The 22,666-nt window shown below is 37.9% G+C and overlaps 1 long non-coding RNA gene across 1 annotated transcript in view; it reads right to left on the reverse strand.

Moving 5' to 3' along the window:
• Positions 1 to 1,788, reverse strand: part of LOC113617349 (uncharacterized) — a 10,926-nt gene extending 9,138 nt beyond the window's left edge. Inside the window, exons 1-2 of the long non-coding RNA XR_003431607.1 lie at positions 1,674 to 1,788; positions 1,296 to 1,309 (exon numbers count right to left, since the gene is read on the reverse strand). This is a non-coding gene — a long non-coding RNA (uncharacterized LOC113617349). The remainder of the gene's footprint in view (positions 1 to 1,295; positions 1,310 to 1,673) is intronic.
• Between the last annotated feature and the right edge of the window lie 20,878 nt (positions 1,789 to 22,666).

A 22,666-nucleotide genomic window follows, 5' to 3' on the forward strand; every position in this document is an offset into this window, starting at 1 on the left:
AAAAAAAAAAAAAAAAAAAAAAAAAAAAAAAAAAAAAAAAAATACAAACTATCCAGGAATTGTGGGACACTTTCAAAAAGCATAATATATATGTAATTTGAATACCAAAAGGATAAGACAGAATGAAGCAAAATAAATATCTGAAGTAATAATGGCCAAGAATTTTCCAAAATTAATGACAGGCACCAAAACACAGACCTAGGAATCTCCAATGAACACGAATCAGGGTAAGTACCAAAAAATCTACATCTGGCCATGTTATATTCAGACTACAGAAACCAAACACAAAGAGAAAAGTCTTAAAAGAGGAAAATATATACCTAACCAAGAGGGAAAAGGATTAGAACTATGCTGGACTTCTCACAGAAACCATGAAAGCGAGGAAGGAGTATATAGGAACCCTATACTATCTTTGTATTTTTTCTGTTAATCTAAAATTGTCCTAAAACAAAGTTGTTGTTTTTTTAATGTAAAGAACTAGGCTTCTGACACTGACTTTGCTCAGAGGATATTTCCCTCTTCTCAGGATGGGTTTGATAATCCTCAGGGTGGTCAAACATTTTGGTGTTCTTTGTAATCAGGGAAGGACAATGAAAGTACTGAAAAATCCTAACTACGCTCCATCCACTGAAAGGAGCTACTTTGCATATCTATTCCCACACTATTTCAAGAGGCGATATGACATAGAGGTTAAAAATATGGAAACTGGAATCAGATTGTCAGGCTTCAAATACTAGCTCCACCACTTTCCAGCCATGTCAACTTGCCCAAGTTATTTAACTTCTCTGTGCCCCAGGTTCCTCATCTGTAAAAGGGGGATAATTGTAGTAACTACCTTATAGAGCTATGATGAGGATAAAATGTTTATATACATAAAATGCAGAGAATGGTACTCAATCAATGCTTTATTTATTTAAATTGAGGATTGAAGGCTTTATTTCTTTAACATTCCTAGTCTAATATATTGGATGTATTAAGTGTATACAGGCATATATAGTTTTACTTCACTATGCCTTATTGTGCTTCACAGCTACTGCATTTATTACAAATTGAAGTTTTGTGACAACCCTGCATTGAGCAAGTCTATAGGCACCATTTTTCCAACAGCATTTGCTCACTCCCTGTCTCTGTCACATTTTGGTAATTCTCACAGTATTTCAAACTTTTCCATTATTATTATATTTGTTATGGTGTGATCATTGATGTTAATATTATAATTGTGTTGGGGTGCTATGAGTCACTCCCACATAAGAAGGTGAACTTAATAAATGTTCTGTGTGTTCTGACTGCTCCACCAACCAGCCATTACCTGTCTCTCTCCCTCCCCTCAGGCCTCCCTATTCTCTGAGACACAACATTATTAAAATAAGGCCAATTACTAACCCACAACGGCCTCTAAATGTTCAACTGAAAGAAAGATTTGCACATCTCTCACTTTAAATCAAGAGTTAAAAATGATTAAGCTTAGTGAGGAAGGCATGTCAAAAGCTGAGGTAGTACGAAAGCCAGCCCTCTTGCACCAAACAGTAAGCCAAGTTGTGAATGCAAAGGAAGAGTTCTTGAAGGAAATTGAAAGGGCTACTCCAGAGAATATACACATGATAAGAAACTGAAACAGCCTTATTGCTGACATAGAAATAGTTTTAGTGGTCTGCGTAGGAGAATAAATCAACATGCCCTTAAGCCAAAGCCCAATCCAGAGCAAGGCTCTAACTTTCTTCAATTCTATGAAGGCTAAGAGAGGTGAGAAAGCTGCAGAAGAAAGGTTTGAAGCTAGGAGAGGTTGGTTCATGAGGTGAAGGAAAGAAGTCATCTCCATAACATAGAAGTGTAAGATGAAGCAGCAAGTGTTAATGTAGAAGTTGCAGCAAGTTATCCAGAAGATCTAGCTAAAAAGCATTAAACTACAGATTTTCAGTGTAGACAAAACAGCCTTCTATTGGAAGAAGATGCCATCTAGGACTTTCATAGCTAGAGAAGAGAAGTCAATGCCTGGCTTCAAAACTTCAAAGGACAGGCTGACTCTCATTAGGGGTTAATGCAACTGATGACTTCAAATTGAAGCCAGTGCCCATTTACCATTCCAAAAGCACTAGGACCCTTTAGAATTATGCAACATCTACCCTGCCTATGCTCTATAAATGGAGAAACAGAGCCTGAATGACAGCACATCTGTTGAGAACATGGTTCACTGAGTATTTTAAGACTACCATAGAGACCTACTCCTCAGAAAAAAGATTTCTTTCAAAATATTACTGCTCACTGAGAATGCACCTGGTTACCCAAGAGCTCTGAAGGAGCTATACAGCAAGATTAATGTTGTTTACAGGTCTGCTAACACATTTATTCTGTAGCCCTTGGCTTAAGGAGTAATTTCAAATTTTAAGTCTTATTATTTAATAAATACATTTAATAAGGCTATTAACTGCCATAGAGAGTGATTCCTCTGATAGAGCTGAGCAAAGTGAATTGAAAACCTTCTAGAAAGGATTCACCATTCTAGATGCCATTAAGAATATTCATGATTCATGGGAAGACATCAAAATATCAAAATTATCAGGAATTTGGAAGCACCCTCACGGATGACTTTGAGGGGTTCAAGACTTTAGTGGAGGAAATTATTACAGATGTGACAGAAATAGCAAGAGAATTAGAATTAGAAGTGGAGTCTAAAGATGTGACTGAACTGCAGCAACCTCATGATCAAACTAACAGATGAGAAGTTGCTTCTATGGATAAACAAAGAGTGATTTCTTGAGATGCAATCTACTCTTGTGAAAATGTTGTGAAGGTTGCTGAAATGACAAAAAGGACTTAGAATATTACATAAACTTAGTTGATAAAGCAGCGTCATGATTTGAGAGGGTTGATTCCAAATTTGAAAGAAGTTCTACTGTGGGTAAAATGCTACCAAATAGCACTGCATTCTACAGAGAAATCTTTTGTGAAAGGAAAAGTCAATTGATGTGGCAAACTTCACTGTTGTCTTATTTTAAGAAACTGCCACAGCCACACATGAAAAGATGCTCAACATCATTAATTATCAGTGAAATGCAAATCAAAACTACACTGAGGTATCACCTCATACAGGTCAGAATGGCCATCATTAAAAAATCTACAAACAATAAGTGCTGGAGAGGGTGTGGAGAAAAGGGAACTCTCCTGCACTGTTGGTGGGAATGTAAATTAATACGGCCAGTATGGAGAACAGTATAGAGGTTCCTTAAAAAACTAAAAATAGAATTACCATACGACCCAGCAATCCCACTCCTGGGCATATATCTGCAGAAAACCATAGTTTGAAAAGATACATGCACCCCAATGTTCATTACATCATTATTTACAACACCCAGGACGTGGAAGCAACCTAAATGTCCACTAACGAAGGAATGGATAAAGAAGATGTACATATATACAATGGAATATTACTCAGCCATAAAAAAGGAACGAAATAATGCCATTTGCAGTAACATGGATGGACCTAGAGATTGTCATACCGTGTGAAGTAAGTCAGACAGAGAAAGACAAATATCATACGATATCACTTATATGTGGAATCTAAAAAAATGGTACAAATGAGCCTATTTACAAAACAGAAATAGAGTTACAGATGTAGAAAACAAACTTACAGTTATCAAAGGGAGAAGGGGGAGAGGGATAAATTAGGAGATTGGGATTGACATACACACACTACTATACATAAAATAGATAACTAATAAGAACCTATTGTATAGCACAGGGAAATCTACTCAGTACTCTGTAATGACCTATATGGGAATAGAAGTTAAAAAAGAGTGGATATATGTATATGCATAACTGATTCACTTTGCTATACAGCAGAAACTAACACAACATTGTAAATTAACTATACTCCAATAAAAATTAATTTAAAAAAACCCCACAGAGCTAGCTCAGCAAGACAGGTTAACAGGCTTACTTAAGCCTAATGACTGCCATGTCACACCTTTTAGTCTAAATCAGTGGTTCTAAAGCCTGGCTGCACATTAGAGTCACTGCACAAGTGAAAGTAAAACAGAACTACATGTGCCTAGCCCCTCCTCCAGAAATTTGGATTAATTCCTCTGGAGTGGGGCTCAGAGCATGGTATCTGCTAACAAGTTCCCTTGATGATGCTAATGTCCGCCAAAGTTGAGAACCTCTAGTCTAAGTATATAGATTTCAGATCTAATAAACAGATTTTATTATTAAAAAAAAAAATGGCCACAGCCACCCCAACCTTCAGCAACCATCACCCTGATCAGTCAGCAGCCATCAACACTGAGGCAAGACCCTCCACCAGCAAAAAGATTACCACTTGCTGAAGGCTCAGATGATGGTTACCATTTTTTAGCAATAAAGTATTTCTAATTAAGGTATATACATTGCTTTTTTAGACATAATACTATTGAACACTTAATAGACTACAGTATAGCGTAAACATAACTTTCATATGCATTGAGAAACCAAAAAATTTGTGTGACTCGCTATATTGTGATATTCACTTTATTGCTGTGGTCTGAAGCCAAACCCTTAATATCTCTGAGGTATGCCTGTATACTTTGGAAAAAGTATCATATCAAATCTAGCTCATTACTCTGAATAATTCCACATTTTACATTAAAGCTTCAGTATATTTGCATTTAAAAATGGCACTGGACATAAGTTCAGCAAGGTTGCAGGATACAAGATCAATATACAAAGTCAATTGTACAATAGTAATGAACAATTTAAAATGGAGAAAATAATTCCATTTATGATAGCATAAAAAGAGCAAGATACTTAAGAATAAATTTAATCAAAGAAGTGCTAGGCTTGTACACTGAAAACTACAAAACATTGTTCAAAGAAATGAAAGGTCTAATTAAATGGAAAAACATCATGTGTTCATAGATTGGAAGATTTAATATTATCAAATACTTGGGGCAATACTACCCAAATTGATCTACAGGTTCAACAAAAACCCTATCAAGGGCTTCCCTGGTGGCGCAGTGGTTGAGAGTCTGCCTGCCGATGCAGGGTACGTGGGTTCGTGCCCCGGTCCGGGAAGATCCCACATGCCGCAGAGCGGCTGGGCCCGTGAGACATGGCTGCTGAGCCTGTGCGTCCGGAGCCTGTGCTCTGCAATGGGAGAGGCCACAACAGTGATAGGCCCGTGTACTCCCCCCTCCAAAAAATAATAATAAAAAGAAAAACCCTATCAAAATACCAACAACATTTTTACAGAAATAGACAAGCTGACCCTAAAATTCATATAGAACTGCAAGGACCCCAAGTAACTCAAACAATTAAAAAGAAGTTGGAGGAGTCATAGTTTTTTATTTCAAAACCTATCATAAAGCTACAGAAATCATGCCAATGTGGTATTCATATAAGGATAGACATATGGATCAATAGAATAGAATTGAGAGTCCAAAAATAAACCCATACATCTATGGTCATTTGATTTTTCGCAAAGGTTGCAAAACCATTCAATGGAGAAACAATAGTCTTTTCAAAAAGTCCTGTTGGGACATTTGGATATTTACATGCAAAATAATGAATTCTCGCCATTACTTCACAACACATACAAAAATTAACTCAAAATGAATCAAAGATCTAAATGTAAGAGCTAAAACAATAAAACTCTTAGAAGAAAATCTAGCTGTTAGTCTTCATGACCTTACATTAGGCAATAATTTCTTAAATATGACACCAAAGGAAAAAATAGGTAAATGAGACTTCATCAAAATGAAAATTTTAGTGTGTCTAAGGACACTACCAAGGAATTAAAAAACCCACAGAATGGGATAAAATATTTGCAATCAATAATAAGAAGACAATTCTTACAGTTAAATAATAACAAGACAAATAACTAAAGAATAGTCAAAGAATTTGAACAGACATTTCTCCCAAGAAGTTATACAAATGGCTAAGTACATGAAAAGATGATATTAGTTACTAGGCAAACACAAATCAAAACCACACGGAGATACCACTTCACACTCACTAAGATGGCTATAATTAAAAAACTGAAAAATAACAAATGGTGGCAAGGATGTGGAGAAACTGTAATCCTCCTGCATTGCTAGTGGAATGTTAAATGGTTCAGCCACTATAGAAAATAGTTTGCAATTTCTCAGAAAGTTAAGTATAGAGCTATTGTATGATCTAGCAATTCCACTCCTAGGTATATACCAAAGAGAATTAAAAACATATGTTCATACAAAAACTTATACATGAATGTTTACAGCAACATTATTCATAATAGCCCAAAGTGGAAACAACCTAAATACCCATCAGCCAACAAACAGATAAACAAAATGTGATCTATCCATTCAATTGAATATCATTAGGCCACAAAAAGGAAGGAAGTACTGATACATGCTACAATATGGATGAAACTTGAAACACTGTGCATAATGGAAAAAAAAATCAGACAAAAAAGTCATATATCATATGATTCCATTTATATCCAGAATTGAGATAGAAAGTAGCTGAGTGGTTGCCAGGAATGGGGGTAGGGAGAGACGAAGAGATACAAGATTTTTTTTTAAGGTGATGAGAATATTCTGAAATTAGATGATGACAGTTGCACAACCCTGTGAATATCCTAAAAATCACTAATTTGTGCACTTTAAAATGGTAAATTTTATGGTTGTGTGAATTCTCTCTCTCTCTCCTGTACCAGTCAAGGACATGGAAGAAAGTAGGTGACATATTCAGATGGTTTAATGAAAGAGGATTTCATAAAAGGACTATTTATAAATACAGCAATAGGGTTAAGGGGGAAAAGTAAAGGAGTCTGAAGGGAACTGGAGTTAGCAACAGTGGAGCAGCATTATCACTCCTAGGGCTTAAAGGGGTAACAAAGAGAAAATTTTCCAAAACTTGGAAAGAGTTATAGCTAAGGCAGAGGGCCACACAGTAGATCCTGGGCCTTCAGTAGAGATTCATTACCCTTGCCGAACAGTCCTGGAAGGTAAGGAGCCTAGGTAATAAATATCCCATCTACTTTCTCCTCCCTTCCACTGATCTGCTACAGTGCCTCTCCAACTGACCAAACTCAGTAGAAGCCAGAAGGTAAGGAAGCACGTCCAACTCAATAGAAGTCAGTGCTCTGGAGCACAGAGCTGGAGGGAGAGCAATTTCACTACACCCAGAGGGGCAAAGAGAAGACAGAGCAGGATCACTCTGACTACCGTCTGGAGAATGAGACAGCAGGAGAGAGGGGAGCTAGAGTAGGACAGAGAGAGCAGAAAGGTATGCCAGAATTCCGGGATAATGAGGGGGATGACTTGCACTGCCATGATAGTAACGGACATGAAAGTTAAAGAAAAGCCTCAGATGTCCACCTTGACCTTTAAAGCAGTACCAAGGGACAAAATGTGTGGTAAATCACAGACCAGAGATTCAAACAACCTAATTTTCCAATGTTTAGACCAGTATCTAAGTCCCACCAAGTTGACTGGAAGCCAAAGCAAAAATATCTTGTGGGAAGATGAGGCCCCACAGAACTGCTATATTAATCAGCTCCCCAACCCTGGCTCTCTTTTTCACTAGGACTACAGTCTTGAGGCTGAGCCTAAAAGAGCAAGTGACTATCTGAGGACGTTTTATCTCATAGATTTTGGAAGAGAAAGGAGCCTTCCAATAATTTAGTCTATTCTCAATTTATAAAGGAGAAAGCTGAGGCCCAGTGAATTAACTTGTCTAACCCATCAAAGCTGCTCAGTGAGCAAATGGCACCAGAATCTAGGCGGGCCTACAGCTAGGCTGAAGTGCTTTCAGTCATATTTCCTTAATTGCGAGGTTTCCATCTAAAATGCCTTATCTTTCAGCAATCTTCTAATTATAAAGGCAATCCCAACCATGACCGTCTTCTTTTGGTCTTTAATCCTGCTATGTTGGAAGAGGAAAAGAGAGCACACTGTTTAAAGTTAGATTAACAGTGAAAGGATTTCCAAAATAATAATAGTAGCATAACTTAGTAGTTAAGAACAATGTTTTTAGGTGTCATTTTCAGGAGCAATATATTTGTTTTGCACCCGATTATGATTCAGCATGTCAGACTGTATTACTCATGTAGTTTTACCTTCAGATATCACAATTATAGCTCAAAAGAGTAAGTAGAGACTTCTGGAGGGAAAAGGCAGCTTGCGGAGCACAGGGTCCGGACGCGCAGGCTCAGTGGCCATGGCTCACGGGCCCAGCCGCTCCGCCACATGTGGGATCTTCCCAGCCCGGGGCACGAACCTGTGTGCCCTGCATCGGCAGGCGGACTCTCAACCACTGCACCACCAGGGAATCCTGCAGCTTTTGATTCGACTCTGCTTTCACACATGGAGCACACATTGAGGTGTCAGTGCAACAGAAAAAGAGTTAAGAAAATGCTGAAACCTCCAGAGAAATGTGAGGCCGGGTTCTTTTGTGGTCAAAATTGAAAGTGCCACCTGAAAAATGCATCTTAAGAGACTGCTGTCCTTGTGGATTGTATTGTGATTTTGCTTACCTCACTTGGTGGCCAGGAAAACCTTGAAAGCCCAAGATCAAGAGGAGAGTTACCTCTTATCGCCATTCCATTTTTGTAGCATTTAGACCCAATTTAATTGTAAAATTTATGGGTTATTCACTTCATTTTGAAGTACCTAAGAATATACATCAGTGTTCAAAATAGGGCCACTTTTAGGGTGCTCAGGATTGTAATAAAAATTTTTTGCAGGCCCCTGTCTCTATAAACAATTTGAACCACTTTGAATTAGCTGGGTCATATTTGGGACTATTCTACAATCCCAAATTACCAGATATTGAGAAAGAAATTCTACTTTGGCCAGTGGGAGGTCTTTGCCAGCCCTCTCTCTTAGAACCAGCTTGCGTGGGGGTCCCAGGATGATCCCACAGGTGTAAGACCCACAGCTGCTCCAGCATCTTGTTGACTGAGGTGTGAAGGGGCTTGTACAGGTATGGAGAGTGCGCAAAGGGGGAAACAGGAACAGGGCCCATGCACTTTCCAGCCCGGGCTTGAGTCTGTGCTACTGCTGGATATCGAAGGGAGACATAGTAAATTCCAAGGAAGACACTCCAAAGGCAGATTCTTCTAAGGTTACAGTCAGGCCAGGCCTTTGCTTGCCAGAGTCTGAGGATAGATATAAGTTCCTGTGTCAAAGACCTTATCATGTCCATGGACCCTTCCATCTAATGGGAAAAGCAGACATTCCCCAAGTCTACACAAGTGAAATTATTTTTTTTAATATATCTTTACTGGAGTATAACTGCTTCACAATACTGTTAGTTTCTGTTGCACAATGAAGCAAATCAGCCATATGCATACACATATCCCCATATCCCCTCCCTCTTGAGCCTCCCTCCCATCCTCCCTATCCCACACCTCTAGGTCATCGCAAAGCACTGAGCTGATCTCCCTGTGCTATGTCATGCTACTCTCACTTCGCCCCAGCTTCGCCTTCCCAACCCATGTCCTCCAGTCCATTTTCTATGTCTACCTCTTTATTTCTGCCCTACAACTAGGTTCATCAGTACTGTATTTTTTTTTTTTTTAGATTCCATATATATGTGTTAGCATACAGTATTTGTTTTTCTCTTTCTGACCTGCTTCACTGTGTATGACAGACTCTAGGTCAATTCACCTCACTACAAATAACTCAATTTAATTTCTTTTTATGGCTGAGTAATATTCCATTGTATATATGTGTCACATCGTCTTTATCCATTCATCTGTCGATGGACATTTAGGTTGGTTCCACGTCCTGGCTATTGTAAATAGTGCTGCAATGAACATTGTGGTACATGACATTTTTGAATTATGGTTTTCTCAGGGTATATGCCCAGTAGTGGGATTGTTGGGTCATATGGTAATTCTATTTTTAGTTTTTTTAAGGAACTTCCATACTGTTCTCCATAGTGGTTGTATCAATTTACATTCCCACCAACAGTGTAGGAGGGTTCCCTTTTTGCCACACCCTTTCCAGCATTTATTGTTTCTAGATTATTTTTTTTAACATCTTTCTTGGAGTATAATTGCTTTACAATGGTGTGTTAGTTTCTGCTTTATAACAAAGTGAATCAGCTATACGTATACATATATCCCCATATCCCCTCTCTCTTGTGCCTCCCTCCCACCCTCCCTATCCCACCCCTCCAGGCGGTCACAAAGCACCGATCTGATCTCCCTGTGCTATGCAGCTGCTTCCCACTAGCTATCTATTTTACATTTGGAAGTGTATATATGTCCATGCCACTCTCTCACTTTGTCCCAGCTTACCCTTCCCCTCCCCATGTCCTCAAGTCCATTCTCTACATCTGCGTCTTTATTCCTGTCCTGCCCCTAGGTTCTTCAGAACCATTTTAGATTTTTTGATAATGGCCATTCGAATTGGCATGAGGTGATACCTTATTGTAGTTTTGATTTGCATTTCTCTAATAATTAGTGATGTTGAGCATCTTTTCATGTGCCTCTTGGCCATCTGTATGTCTCCCTAGGTGAAATGTCTATTTAAGTCTTCCACCCATTTTTTAACTGGATTTTTTTTTTGATATTGAGCTCCATGAGCTGTTTGTATATTTTGGAGATTAATCCTTTGTCTGTTGTTTCATTTGCAAATATTTTCTCCCATTCTGAGGGTTGTCTTTTTGTCTTGTTTATGGTTTCCTTTGCTGTGCAAAAGCTTTTAAGTTTAATTAAATCCCATTTGTTTATTTTTGGTTTAATTTCCATTACTCTAGGAGGTGGGTCAAAAAAAGATCTTGCTGTGGTTTATGTCAAAGAGTGTTTTTCCTATGTTTTCCTCTAAGAGTTTTATAGTGTCTGGTCTTACATTTAAGTCTTTAATACATTTGGAGTTTATTTTTGTGTATGGTGTTACACAGTGTTCTAATTTCATTCTTCTATATGTAGCTGTCCAGTTTTACCAGCACCACTTCTTGAAAAGGCTGTCTTTTCTCCATTGTATGTTCTTGCCTCCTTTGTCATAAATTAGGTGCCCATATGTGCATGGGTTTATCTCTGGGCATTCTATCTTGTACCATTGATCTACATTTCTGGTTTTGTGCCGGTACCATACTGTCTTGACTACTGTAGCATTATGGTATAGTTTGAAGTTGGGGAGCCTGATTCCTCCAACTCCGTTTTTCTTTCTCAAGATTGCATTGGTTATTCAGCATCTTTTGTGTTTCCATACAAATTGTAAAATTTTTGCTCTAATTCTGTGAAGAACACCATTGGTAGTTTGATAGGGATTGCACTGAATCTGTAGATGGCTTTGGGGAGTACAGTCATTTTCACAATATTGATTCTTCCAATCCAAGAATACGGTATATTTCTCCATCTGTTTATGTCATCTTTGATTTCTTTCATCAATGTTTTATAGTTTTCTGAGTACAAGTCTTTTGCCTCCTTAGGCAGGTTTATTCCTAGGTATTTTATTCTTTTTGTTGCTATGGTAAATGTGAGTTTTTCCTTAATTTCTCTTCCTGATTTTTCATTTTTAGTGTATAGGAATGCCAGAGATTTCTGTGCATTAATTTTGTATCCTGCAACCTTACCAAATTCATTGATTAGTTCTAGTAGTTTTCTGGTGGCATCTTTAGGATTTTCTATGTACAGTATCATGTCATCAGCAAACAGTGACAGTTTTACTTCTTCTTTTCCAGTTTGGATTCCTTTTATTTCTTTTTTTTCTCTGATTGCCATGGTTAGGACTTCCAAAACTATGTGGAATAAGAGCTGCAAGAGTGGACACCCTTGTTTTGCTCCTGATCTTAGAAGAAATGTTTTCAGTTTTTCACCACTGAGAATAATGTTCACTGTGGGTTTGTCATATATGGGCTTTATTATGTTAAGGTAGTTTCCCTCTATGCCCATTTTCTGGAGAGTTTTCATCATAAATGGGTGTTGAATTTTGTCAAACGCTTTTTCTGCATCTATTGAGATGATCATACGGGTTTTATTCCTTAATTTGTTAATGTGGTGTATCACATTGATTTGCATATACTGAAGAATCCTTGCATCCCTGGGATAAATCCCACTTGTCATGGTGTATAATCCTTTTAATGTGCTGTTGAATTCTGTTTGCTAGTATTTTGTTCAGGATTTTTGCATCTACATTCATCAGTGATACTGGTCTATAACTTTCTTTTTTTGTGATATCTTTTTCTGGTTTTCGTTATCATGGTGATGGTGGCTTTGTAGAATGAATTTGGGAGTGTTTCTCCCTCTGCAATTTTTTGGAAGAGTTTGAGAGGGACTGGTGTTAGTTCTTCTCTAAATGTTTGATAGAATTCGCCTGTGAAGCCATCTGGTCCTGGACTTTGTTTTTTGGAAGAGTTTTAATTACGGTTTCAATTTCATTACTTGTGATACATTGGTTTATATTTTCTAATGCTTCCTGGTTCAGTCTTGGAGAATTGTACCTTTCCAAGAATTTGTCCATTTCTTCATGGTTGTCCATTGTATTGGCATATAGTTGTTTGCAGTAGTCTCTTATAATCCTTTGTATTTCTGCAGTATCAGTTGTGATTTCTCCTTTTTCATTTTGAATTTTATTGATTTGTGTGTTCTCCCTTATTTTCTTGATGAATCTGGCTAAGAGTTTTTCAATTTTGTTTACCTTCTCAAAGAACCAGCTTTAAGTTTTATTGATCTTTGCTATTGTTGTTTTCATTTCTATTTCATTTATTTCTGCTCTTATCTTTATGATTTCTTTCCTTCTCCTGACTTTGGGTTTTCTTTGTTCCTCTTTCTCTAGTTGTTTTAAATGTAGGGTTAGATTGTTTATTTGAGATTTTTCTTGTTTCTTGTGGTGAGATTGTATGGCTATAAACTTCCCTCTTAGAACTGCTTTTGCTGCGTCCCATAGGTTTTGGGTCATTGTGTTTTCACTGGCATTTGTTTCTATGTATTCTTTTATTTCTTCTTTGATTTCTTCAGTGATCTCTTTGTTATTAGTAGCACACTCTTTAGCCTCCATGTATTTGTGTTTTTTACAGTATTTTTCTGAAATTGATTTCCCATCTCATAGTGTTGTGGTCAGAAAAGATGCTTGATATGATTTCAATTTTCTTAAATTTTTCGAGGCTTGATTTGTGACCCAAGATGTGATCCTGGAGAACGTTCCATGTGCACTTGAGAAGAAAGTGTATTCTGCCACTTTTGGGTGGAATGTTCTAAAAATATCAATTAGATCTATCTTCTATATTGTGTCATTTAAAGCTTGTGTTTCCTTATTTATCATCTGTTTGAATGATCTGTCCATTGGTGTAAGTGCGGTGTTAAAGTCCCCTACTATTATTTTGTTACTGTCAATTTCTCCTTTCATGGGTGTTAGCATTTGCCTTATGTACTGAGGTGCTCCGATGTTGGGTGCATAAACATTTATAATTGTTATATCTTCTTCTTGGATTGATCCTTTGATCAGTATGTAGTGTCCCTCCTTATCTCTTATAACAGTCTTTATTTTAAAGTCTATTTTATCTGACACAAGTATTGTTACTCCAGCTTTCTTTTGATTTCTATTTGCATGGAATATCTTTTTCCATCCCTTCACTTTCAGTCTGTATGTTTCCCTAGGTCTGAAGTGGGTCTCTTGTAGACAGCATATATATGGGTCTTGTTTTTGTATCCACTCAGCCAGTCTGTGTCTTTTGGTTGGGGCATTTATTCCATTTACACTGAAGGTTATTATTGATATGTATGTTCCTATTACCATTTTCTTAATTGTTTTGGGTTTGTTTTTGTGGGTCTTTTTCTTCTCTTATGTTTCCCACCTAGAGAAGTTTCTTTAGCATTTGTTGTAAAGCTGGTTTGGTGGTGCTGAATTCTCTTAGCTTTTGCTTGTCTGAAAAGTTTTTGACTTCTCCATCGAATCTGAATGAGATCCTTGCTGGGTAATCTTGGTTGTAGGTTTTTCTCTTTCATCACTTTAAGTATATCCTGCCACCCGCTTCTGCAGAGTTTCAGCTGAAAAATCAGCTGATAACCTTATGGGGATTCCTCTGTATGTTATTTTTTGTTTTTCCCTTGCTGCTTTTAATATTTTTTCTTTGAATTTAATTTTTGTTAGTTTGATTAATATGTGTCTTGGTGTGTTTTTCCTAGGGTTTATCCTGTATGGGACTCTCTGTGCTTCCTGGACTTGGGTGACTATTTCCTTTCCCATGTTAGGGAAGATTTCAACTATATTCTCTTCGAATATTTTCTCAGACCCTTCCTTTTTCTCTTCTTCTTCTTGAACCCCTATAATTCAAATGTTTTTGCGTTTAGTGTTGTTGCAGAGGTCTCTGACACTGTCTTCAATTCTTTTCATTCTTTTTTCTCTGTTCTGCTCCTTGGCAATTATTTCCACCATTCTATCTTCCTGCTCACTTATTTGTTCTTCTGCCTCAGTTATTCTGCTACTGATTCCTTCTAGTGTATTTTTCATTTCAGTTATTGTGTTGTTCATCTCTGTTTGTTTGTTCTTTAGTTCTTCTACATCTTTGTTAAACATTTCTTGTATTTTCTCAATCCATGCCTCCATTCTACTTCCGAGATTCTGAATCATCTTTACTATCATTACTCTGAATTCTTTTTCAGGTAGATTGCCTATTTCCTCTTCATTTATTTGGTCTTGTAGGTTGTTACCTTGCTCCTTCATCTGTGACATATTTTTTGCCACCTCATTTTTTTTTTTTTAAATGAGTGGGATTGTTTTCCTGTCTTACTGGTTGTTTGGCCTGAGGATTCTAACACTGGGGTTTGTAGGCTATTGGGTAGAGATGGGTCTTGGTGCTGAGACGAGGAGCTCCATGAGACCTCACTGCAATTAATACTCCCTGGGGTCTGAGGTTCTCTTTTAGTCTGGTGGTTTGGACTCAGAGTTTCCACTGCAGGAGCTTTGGCTGACCCTGGGCTTGTGAACCAAGATTCTGCATGCCATCTAGGTGGCAAAAAAAAAACAAAACCCAAAACAATAACCAAGTAAAAAATAAAATTAGACTAGGAAACTAACAGATATGTTTGGAAGAATAAAAAAATAAAAATAGTAATGAATCAACAACCAGAAGGTACATCAGTACCACAATAGTATAAAAGAGGATGAGGGAAAAGAAAAAAAAAGTGGCAGGGCAAAGGTGGCCTTGGCTGTGGAGGGTGGGGCTTAAACAAGGGCGAGGTTTGGGTGGTGGGCAGGGCCAATGCTCAGGATCCACAAGGCTGGGAAAGGAGGATGGGGCTAAGGCTCAAGGAACAGAAGGGGCCCAGGCATGCCCCCCACCCCTGGTCTCAGAGGTCAGGGTACCTCACCTGGGAGCCCAGCAGGCTTCCTGGGCTCGAGTGGCGGGGCAAATGCCCTCCTCTCCTCTCCTGCTCTTCTGGTCTAGAAGGGCCCCTCCCGCCTGCCTCTTCTGATCACCCAGCCTCCCTCCTATGCCCTCAAGTACCCACGTGGCCTGGAGTGGGGTTTGGAGGGCAGGGGATCAGCCTGGTAGCTCAGCAGGCTCCCCGGCCCAAGTGGGTGGGGCAGTCGCCCTCCGCTCCTCTCCCGCTCCTTCCAGAGGGCCCCTTCCGCCTGCCTCTCCTGATCTCCCCAGCCTCAGGGGTGCTGATTCTGTCTGGCCTCCACTTCTCCTCCCCCCTTAGTCCCCCTACGTCCTACTGGTTCACTTTGGGGTCCCTCCTGTCTCCTCAGGCATCAGAGCTCTCCACCAGCAGCCGCCAGGCGCCCTAGTTGTGGGAAGACACTAACTCCCCATCTTCCCACGTGGCTATCTTGACTCTGCCTCCCAAAATTGTTATTTTTAAAGGTGATGTTGATGTGTCACGGTAATCCTTAGCCCAGGCTTGAAGGGAATGAATGTTTTCCCTGAGGAAAAGATGCTTAGATGAGATGCAAGGGTGGGCATGGGCTAGGTGACAAGTGAATTTTTTCAGAGACTATGCGTGAGGGCCCAGAGTAGGCACACCAGGATGTTTACCAGGAACCGGAAGTCCAGAACCCGTGGAAAGAACGGAGTATGGGAAGATGACCACTATTGAGCAAGGCTCAAAATAAGGCAATTCTTCCTGCTTGCTAATCATTTTCTATGGCCTTATTACTCCAAGTGTGAAAAATGGAGCCATGGCATTAGCATCGCCTGAGCTGGTTGAAATGCAGAATCTCAGGTCCCACCCCAGACTTACTGAATCAGAATATGCATTTTAATAAGCTCCCTCAGTGATCCATATAAATACTAAAGTTTAAGAAGCACGGGTCTATGATATTCAATTTCCTAAGGCACTGAAACATATTTAGGAAGTTACTACATAAACCATCATTGCTACACTTGGCCCACATAAGGAGGGAGCTCACCACAGTTTTAGTATAGTAATGTAAAATCTGTTTGGAAGATGTGATTCCCAAGAGCAATATGTGAATCCACATTTATATATACCAGGTTAGAATGAAGTTATAATTTTCCAGAAAGAAAAGCTCTTCATTAGCCTGGACTGGGGTAATGGGTTTTGGAGACAGGAATTGACCTTCCTCCCTCTCAAATGGTGCCTAGAAACTTGCAATTCTGCACTGCACTCATATGTACCTCTTACTCAGAATTACACATGTATCTAAAACAAAGTGTTACTCTCTTAAGGTTAATATGTCATTTCAACATTATTTTAAAGGCCAACTCCTTCAGGAACCAATATATTTTCTAAAATGTCTTAGTTAACTAAGCAAATTTATATAACTATGCTTTGTAAAACAGAAAAAAAAAAAAGTATCTGTGTACATAACAATGCCACAAAAGTATAATTTCTACTAATTCCAGGAGAAAAACCTATATAAAATGCAGCACCAGAAAACAGGAGGAGTTGCAATTCTTAAAGTGAAATTATTAAAAAAAGACAAATAATAGATGGTATATTGAAAATCCAGACTTTTTGCTTTTCCTCATATGAGACAAAAATGCCAGCCCCAAACAGTAATTCAACAAAATCTGAATACCTACTTTTCTACCAAAAATACCTAAGAAGCATCAAAATCCATGTATTTTTAATGTTTTTTTTTTCAAATAATAAAAATCTGCATGCAGATGGCCAACAAGCACATGAAAAGATGCTCAACATCAGGAAAATGCAAATCAAAACCACAATGAAATATCACCTCCCATCTGTCAGAGTGGCTATTATCAAAAAGATAAATAACAAATGTTGGGGAGGATATGGAGAAAAGGGAACTCTTGTGCACTGTTAATGCGAATATAAATTGGCACAACCACTATGGAAAACAGTATGGAGCCTCCTCTAAAAATTAATCTGCCATATGATCTAGCAATTCCACTCCTGGATATTTATCCCAAGAAAACAAAACCACTAATTTGAAAAGATACATGCATCCCAGTGTTCACAGAAGCATTATTTACTATGGCCAAGATATGGAAGCAACCTAAGTTTCCATCAACAGATGAATGGATAACGAAGATGTGGTATATATTATATTTTCAGTGGAATATTACTCATCCATAAAAAACGAATGAAATGTTGCCTTTTGTGACAACATGGATGGACCTGGAGGATAGAATGCTTAGTGAAATAAGTCAGAAAGAGAAAGACAAATACTATATGCTTTTAATTTTATGTGGAATCTAAAAAATAAAATAAATGAACAATTATAACAAAACAGAAACAGACTCACAGAGAATAAACTAGTGGTTACCAGTGGCTAGAAGGGTGGGGGGAGGGGCAAAAGAGGTGAAGGGGATTAAGAGATACAAACTACTAAGTATAAAATAAGTTACAAGGATGTAATGTACAGCACAGGGAATATAGTCAATATTAATGATAATATTGATATCACAGTCATATCAAATTACTATGCTGTACACCTGAAACTAGTATAATATTGTAAGTCAACTATACTTCAGTTAAAAAAAAAATCTGTATGGAATCAAGAATTAAGAAATATCTCAATTCATGTAAGATTTGTCTTCACGATGAAATTAGTTACATATTTCTTTAAGATAATTTTCTTTAAACAATTGTGTTTCCTTAACTCTCACATTTAGTGTGTAAAACACACATGCATACAGAAACACACAGAGAAAATAAGCCTAGCTGACACAGTAATGAAAGAATGAAGAGTCATAAGAGTCCAGTGATTTCAAGGAGCTAGAGCAAGGAGTTTGGGATAATTTAGGGTTATGTGTTTTTTTTGGTTTTGGTTTTGGTTTTTTGCGGTATGCAGGCCTCTCACTGTTGTGGCCTTTCCCATTGCGGAGCACAGGCTCTGGACACGCAGGCTCAGCGGCCATGGCTCACGGGCCCAGCTGCTCCGTGGCATGTGGGATCTTCCCGGACCCGGGCACTAACCCGCGTCCCCTGCATTGGCAGGCGGACTCTCAACCACTGCGCCACCAGGGAAGCCCTAGGGTTATGTTTAAGTGAGAACCAATAGTCTTAAAGTTCTGTGCGTATTATAAGCATATATATTCTTTTAAAAATATTTTCTTTTGAAGAAAGTTTAATAATTTCTCTAATTTAAATTGATTCTTGCTTGAAAGAGCCTATAATACATCAAATGCACTTACAACAAAGAGTGCCTGATATAATAAATACCCATTAAATGTTTATTATTAGTATTATCTCACTTTGTCAACATAATTTAACTAAGAATGGCCAGCTATAAACAAAATTCTGTCTTCTATCCAGTCTTTAAATATCTTCATGTCATCCCACCCAATTCAAGAATTTTCTGATTCCTTGGCCCAATCAAAATTCAGGCAGTAAGTATACATATATATTGAGCCCTAATAATGTTCTTGTCACAGCACTACTTGTTGGGTAAACTTTCAGGTTTTCTATCTTATCCTCTCACCTTTTTCCCACCAAGTGACCAATTGTTAATTTGCAAAAAATAATTTTTACTATAGTTTTAATGGAAGATAAAAGTGGCAGCCTAGGTCTTCTCACATGGCATAGAAGCTTTTAAACAAAGATCAAGGTATTCAACTTGTCAAACTTTCACATAGGTCTATGCCCCTGAAAAAATACCCTTTAATTGTGCTTCCCATCTTGCTATAACTGGTCCTGGGACTACCAATGTTCTACAGAATGTATGTTACAAAATGCAGATCACATCTGAGTGCTTCTTCTTAAATGCCTAATGGGAAACAGAAAACCACTGTAATGCTACACTAACTTATAAGGGCTGTGGCTCCACTTACAGAAATCAGTCTAGCTTCCAGCTGGCACACAGCCCAAGCTCAAACGAAGTCCCACATACAGAAACCCCTAAGAGGAAAAAAAAAGAGTCTGACAGAGGAGTTCAGATAGTTTTCCTTTAATCTACTGAACTACATGAAATAAGGTATACTAAAGGATTCTTCGAGGAAAAAATTCTATGTAAATGTTATCGCTAAATAACAGTGATGACAGCCATAAAGAACTGAGTGACCCTAAAGCATAATATTGAAAGACAATGGAATAATAATGACACCAATTGAGGAGAAAATTGATATAAGAAAATGGCCTGATAATCAGACAAGAAACAAAGGCAAAATTATACTAAATTTTCACTGCCGTGGGTCTGAGAAACTTCTAACACAACCCAGTCATGTATAACTAAGTAGTATTTGTATTACTCCTCCTCAGCCTCCCTCCTACAACCCTCAAAAAGGTAAAAAATTTTAAGAGTACGTAAAACACACAGCCAAGAAGTATGAGTTCAACTGCCACCTCTAATGAATTGAGAATTGCTACCTGGAGCCTGGTGTTGAGAAGAACTCTAAGGTCACCTCACTCGGAACGGGAGGACCAGGACCCATGAGTGTTTGTTATCATGGAGTCAGGAGTAAGGCAGAATGAGACAATAGGAGAATGCTTTACAGTGGCCAGCACTGTCCTAGAGACTTGTTGAAACCAACCAATGGCTGTCTGGGTATTACTCAATCTGAAATTTTACAAAACATAATTTTTATGTCAAAATTAACAGCTTATTTCAAAATTAAAAATTTTTTTCTAATACTGTGCATTTCTTCCTTAACCCACCATAGTCTATTTCCTGACTTTATTATTTCATTGATGCTAGCATTTGAAAGATCACTACTAATCTCTATACATCAAATTAATTGGCCTTTGCTTAAGATTTGGCCTCTTGGCATTGCTGAGATTTTTGGTAATTTTGAAATTCACTGCATAGAACTCTGTCCTTGTGTGGCTTAATCCCCTTGATTCTCTTTCATCTCATTTTGGAATAACTGCCTTCATCTAGTAACTCAGGCTACAGTCTATCCTTGCTTTTAGCTGTCCTGCTCCCTTCTGTCACATTGATCTTATTAAAACATTTATTTCATCCTACTGGCTTTCTCCTCAAAAGCCTTGTTACATTTATGAGATAAAAGTCAAACACCTTAGCCTGGACCACTGGGTTCTTGTATTGGCTAGCTCCTGTAAGACACTTTCCAAAGGCTAATCCCAATAGGAATTTATTTCTGACTCATGTAAATTCCAGTTGAAACTAGGGAAGGGCCTCTGCTCCATGCAATCATTCAGGAACAAGACATAAAGAGGTTCTGTGATTGTCAACGTAGATACAAAATCAAATCAGCAAATGAGAAAGAAAGAAAGTGGAGGATTATACTGGAGGTTTTTGTGAGTCAGGCCTCCCATCCACATTCTGTTGGCCAGAATCAGTCACGTGGTCAAGATATCTACAAAGGAGTTTGGAAAATGTGCCCAGTATCAAAAAGAAATGGGTTTATTGAATAGCTATACAGTCTCTGTCACATTTCTACACAATCTGTTACAAACTAACTTCCAAACAACTTTCAAATCTTCATAAAATATAGCCTACCTAACCTATTTATTTACTCCTGGATATGCCCAGCCTATTTATAATGTTTTTCAGCAAATAAGGCTACCCTTCACCCACCTTAAATGGTCTCCCCCTTCTCTGCACATCTAAACTCTATATACCTTTCAGAATAAGGTTTAAGTTTCACACTGCTTCCTTAAAATAGAGAGCACTATTTTCCATGTTATTTATTGGCAGATGCTGCTTCAAATATTAGTAGGCATCATGAAGAGATTGTGTGCATATCCAGGTCATGGAATGAAGTACAGGGCTACCTGTACCAAGAGTTAGTTGCATCAAATGAAGACTGGCTTGTTCCAAAGTAAGAACCAACTACACACATTCCTGTGCATTTTGTGAGAGTCCACGCCACACTGAATGTGTACTCCATGACTTTTGAACAGACAAGATATGGAATCTGCCCATTCCATGGCTTAACAGTTCCTCATTCTCTGGAACCCCCTTCCAATTGACAGCAGTGTATCCCAACTCTCACATTAGTACAGGGTGACTCCCGCCTTCCTTTTCCATAACTATTGGATACTAAGCTATTTTAAATAGGTTGGATGATGTAAAAGGCAAATTTCTGCCATGTGGCAAAGTAGAGAAAGCCAGCCTGCAAAAAGAAAGAAGAAAGCATCTGTTCAGGAAGAAGTGACACAACAAAGAGAAAGCTAAGAAAAGCCTGACATAGTTCTAATTCCTGGTCCATCTTTTCCTGAAACTTAATTGCATTTCTTTTCATTGGTTCTGAGAAGCACCCCTATGTCCACATAGCCATTTTCCTTTTTTCCCTTTTGTCATGTTAGTAATGTAGCACAGTGGTCAAGGGCATGGACCTTAGAGTCAGACAGATCCAGATTTGAATCTTAGCTCTGACACTTACTAACCTTGTGACTTAGACAAGCTATTTACCTCTCTGGACATCTGCTTTCTCATTTTTAAGATCTCATAAGTTATTAAAGATACCCTGTGTAAAATGTCTAAAACAGTGGCTTAGATGCAGTAGATGTTCAATAAACAGTAATTGTTATCTTTTAAATATCCTACTTCATCTAATATTAAGTGCTATTGACTATAAAAGACATCCTCATTACAGCAGTGTTAAATAAAATGTGGAAAGATGTCTCAGGATTGATGAAATATGGTGATACTGTTATTACTGAGCCTCTGGAAAGTATTCTAGAGTCCTTAACAGGCATTTTTCATAGTTTGTTTCAACTAAAATCCAAGGGTCATCAAGCCAGGTAGACCCAGAGGTCTTGCAACTGTTCTCCTCCCTTGTTAGAGACATAGAAATTATAACTATTATTAACTTCCAGGTGAGTTTCTTATCAGAAGAATTCCAAATGCTAAGTGTAAACTGAGTTTCTGTCTTTGGAAAAGGAACACTTCTCCACTTAGCTCAATGCTTCTCAGGTTGGGATGACAAGCAATAATTATTTGAGAATGAAAACTTTTTTATTTTGTTTTTCAATTTAGTGTGATAATTAATATGTGAAAGAGAAAAAAAGGACATCTCCATTTTCATATGTTAGTTAGAATTAGCAATATTGACAAGATCAAGTAACTGTTTTGATCATTAAATAATTACAGATGCTATAGAATTTTGCAATGGAATAAAATACATACAAATGCCAAAATTATGCGTTAGTAAGTCACTGCCTTAAACATATGGAAATTTAATTTAAGACAAATGCCTGAGCAGCATCTAATCGTAGAAACAATACGAGTATCTAATACACAAACAGTGGTAGGCAGAAAAAGAACAAAATATACATAATGCTTAGCTGTGTATTACATGAATAAAAATTTTTTTGACTTTTAATTAAAGAATTATTGTATTGTCTAAGAAGTTTGCAGGAATG

The sequence above is a fragment of the Aethalodelphis obliquidens genome, unplaced genomic scaffold (genome assembly GCF_003676395.1).
Source record: "Aethalodelphis obliquidens isolate GAN/ISIS:26980383/991018 unplaced genomic scaffold, ASM367639v1 scaffold4, whole genome shotgun sequence".
NCBI classification, from domain to species: Eukaryota; Metazoa; Chordata; class Mammalia; order Artiodactyla; family Delphinidae; genus Aethalodelphis; species Aethalodelphis obliquidens.